The sequence below is a fragment of the Callospermophilus lateralis genome, unplaced genomic scaffold, assembly GCF_048772815.1.
Source record: "Callospermophilus lateralis isolate mCalLat2 unplaced genomic scaffold, mCalLat2.hap1 Scaffold_2002, whole genome shotgun sequence".
Lineage (NCBI taxonomy): Eukaryota > Metazoa > Chordata > Mammalia > Rodentia > Sciuridae > Callospermophilus > Callospermophilus lateralis.
In genome coordinates, this window is record NW_027512998.1 from 128043 (window position 1) to 131277 (window position 3235).

The following is a 3235-nucleotide window of genomic DNA, read 5'->3' on the forward strand; positions in this document are numbered from 1 at the left end:
CCATAACAGCTGTTACCCCAAGGGGACTTACAAACTTGTTGATAATGGGAAGAAGGAAGGTAATTGGCAGAGTCCTCTAAGAACACCAGGCTAAGGGGAGGGGTGTCGACTGTTTTCATTTGTTTCCCAGGTACAGCAATTACATATCCCACAGTAAATCTAGTTATAACTTAGTTTTACCTTATTTGGCATACAAAGGGACAAGGTCCCTCTTATCTCTAGAGCCACAGATATTGAAAAGATATGCAGAGTTCTTACAGGGGCTTTAAGTAAATAAAGTGCAGGTGATTCTTTTCTTCCTTGTGAGATGTATAAATCTTTCAGGATTGGGTGGGGCTAGCTTGACATACCTGTGACAAGCCTGTGAACACCAAATAGATATTTTCCCATAAAACTAGGAATTGCATTTAGGAGCAGTTAACTCTCAGGCCCAGAACAACCTAGACAAAGCATACAGTTTGGAAGGATCTGAGTTACACTGAAAGTAGATCTCAGAATGAGACTATAACTTTAGCTCATTTAATTTTATCCCTTTCCCTATCTTGATCTTACTCAGGTTAACGTGTGGTGGTGGGAGGGAAGTGAGGCATGGGGGCCAGAAAAGTGCTGTTCTTATTTGGAACCGCATGAATCTACTCCATCTAGGAGGCAAGGCAGTTGAAAGCAGCATTAAAATAGGCCTCTGGATACTGGGTGTGTCCCAGGATTACCACAGGCCTGGTATCAGTGGCATTTCCTTCACACTCAGTCTCAGAGGAGAGTACAGAACCCTGATGTTCTTTGTGGCCTTGCACTGAGGAGCTTTTGGTCCAGTCTTCATTCTGTGGTTGGGAGACCAGCTGGAGATGGTCATGTGGGTTCACAGAGCCACCCATGGTCCTGGTCTGAGGAGGAGGAGAGTGAAACCACAATTATGTCTGTAGCAGGGTGCTGAGGTCCTGCTGTGCATGTAGGGCATGCAAGTCAGGGCGGAGACAAGTGCACACATTGTGGGTTTCAGTGGAAGGTAAACAGGCTGAATATCCAGAAAACATTAGAGAGATCCCAGCCTCCAAAGATGGGGCTACTGAGCATGGCTACATGTTCACCTGTCCCTACATAGATTTGCATAGGTCATTTGGGGCCCTGCAAAGGCTCTGGGAGCAGAATCTGCTTGAGTGTGTATAGGAGGCATTGTGACCAGGGCCCACCAGGGACCCTAGGAAGGAGGAAGGAGGCCTTCCAGGTGCAGTTCTGGATTCAGGTCTCACAGCACACTGGTTTGCTCCAAATCCTCAAGATAAGATGAGCTCTCACTCTTGCTGCTCCTTTTTAGAGAAGACAACCTCGAGCAGGGAAAAGTCTACTTAATTCTATCTATCTTGCAATAAGCTTGCTCTTTTTTTTTTCTTTTCATGTCAGGTGGGTAATGTGCCAATGTGGTAACAAGGTTTGAGGGAGGTGTCTCCCAGACAACAGTGGGCAAACCCAATCCCCATGCTTGTGAACCACAAAAGGATCAGGATTATTTTTAAAATTTTGTATCACTCTCTTAAGGCATTAGGGTTCAGCTTTGTAGATCAGAGCTTTGTAACCAAGCCTTCTTAAATGAGCTTAGAATGAGAAATTTGAAATGAATCGGTATGTAATAAATCGACTATGAAAATAAGCCTGTTACAGAATAAGTCCATAGCTTGTGGCTACATTACCTTTTCTTCTCCATGACAGCACAGTGGAATGCTCCTTTAGAAAGCACTGAATTGGGTGAATTTTAATAGCTACTGTTTCTTGTGTTGAAAATTCACCAAGAACAGGCTTGTACCACCATCTCAATATCTTTGCTCTAAAATTTTTTGCCAATAGACTTACAATTTGAATGATCAGATGAATAAATGAACTGAATACATATGATGTACCATCTTCTTTCATACCAGCCTGAGGAGGGAGATAGAAATGTTTTTACTTTACCAATAAGAAAATAGAGGTTTCAAAAGAAGACATTACTTAAGATCATACTGCCTGTGAGTAGTTAAACCAGAGTGAGAAGTTAGTTCTTTATTTCTGAATTGCAGATTTCTCTGCCACAGTGTTCTGCCCCCTGAAATCTACTCATCATTTATTTGGTTCTAGGCACTATGCCATTCTTTTTTTTTCTTTTGCAGTGTTGGGGATTGGACCCCAGGGCCTCATGCACTCCAGGAAAATGCTCTACCACTGAGCCATATCCCCAGCTCCAGGCCATCTATTTTCATGTTCATTATCTCATGAAACTCATATCCATTGTAACCCAATGATAGAGGAACTAATTTCATGGATGTCATAAAACTGAAGTTCAAATGTATTATGTAAACTGCCTATGGTCACACAGAGGGCAGTATCTGTGCTCTCTTTAAAAGGTTTATTAATTGGAAGGGCCAGGATGGATGTCTCACTTCAGAAGGAAGGTGTGTTCTTTTGATAACTGAAGCTGTAAGCCACACTAATTGCTGTAGGCTAATAGGTAGAAGGGAAATACATAGAAAAAGTATGGAGCATGTCCTCCTAGAAAAACATTTCTAATGAGATCTCTGAGCAAATTATGTACACAGAGGAGAATGATTGGTAATCAAATACTGTTATTACTAATTGTCTTAGACCATCCAGACTGAGATAACTATAAATAGGATGCTGATAAACAACAGAAACTTATTGCTTATAGTTTGGGAGCTGGGAAGTCCAAGGTCAAGGTGCCAAAGTTTGGTGTCTGGTGTGAACGCATATCTGACTCACAGGTGGTGCCTTCTTGCTGTGTCCTCACATGGTAGATGGGGCAAGGCAGCTCTTGAGGCCTCCTTCATACAAACACTAATCCCATCATAAGGTTCCTCCATTGTTAGTCATTTCCCAAAGGCCCCCTTGCCTAGTATCATTATATTGGGTGATAGGGTTTCATCATATGAATTTTGAAGGGACACAATACGTAGCAATAACCAAAACACCTGTATAGAATGATGGCGAGCAAAGCTGGGCTGGGCAGAGATTTCCTTTTGTCTAGGTAGGAGTCAGGAGGAAGCACAGGGCTTGCTGAGGGCTAGAGCTGAACCAGACAGATTCATGGGAGACGGAGTCAGCACAGAGAAAGAGGGGGCCGACCTTCCTTTCCAGGGGAAAAAGCTGCTGGTTCCTTATTCTGTCTGTGCAGAAGGGGGATGATTTTTGCATTTGTAACTGAATGTGTGATAGAGATATTTTGAGTTGAAAGTATCGTTGATTGGTT

General features: G+C 42.8%; 1 non-coding gene across 1 annotated transcript; it reads right to left on the bottom strand.

Annotated features, from left to right (window-relative positions):
- Nucleotides 1–1395: 1395 nt before the first annotated feature.
- Nucleotides 1396–1499, bottom strand: LOC143388297 (small nucleolar RNA U13). The gene has a single exon (XR_013089960.1). It is a non-coding gene; the product is annotated as a small nucleolar RNA U13 (small nucleolar RNA).
- Nucleotides 1500–3235: the final 1736 nt, after the last annotated feature.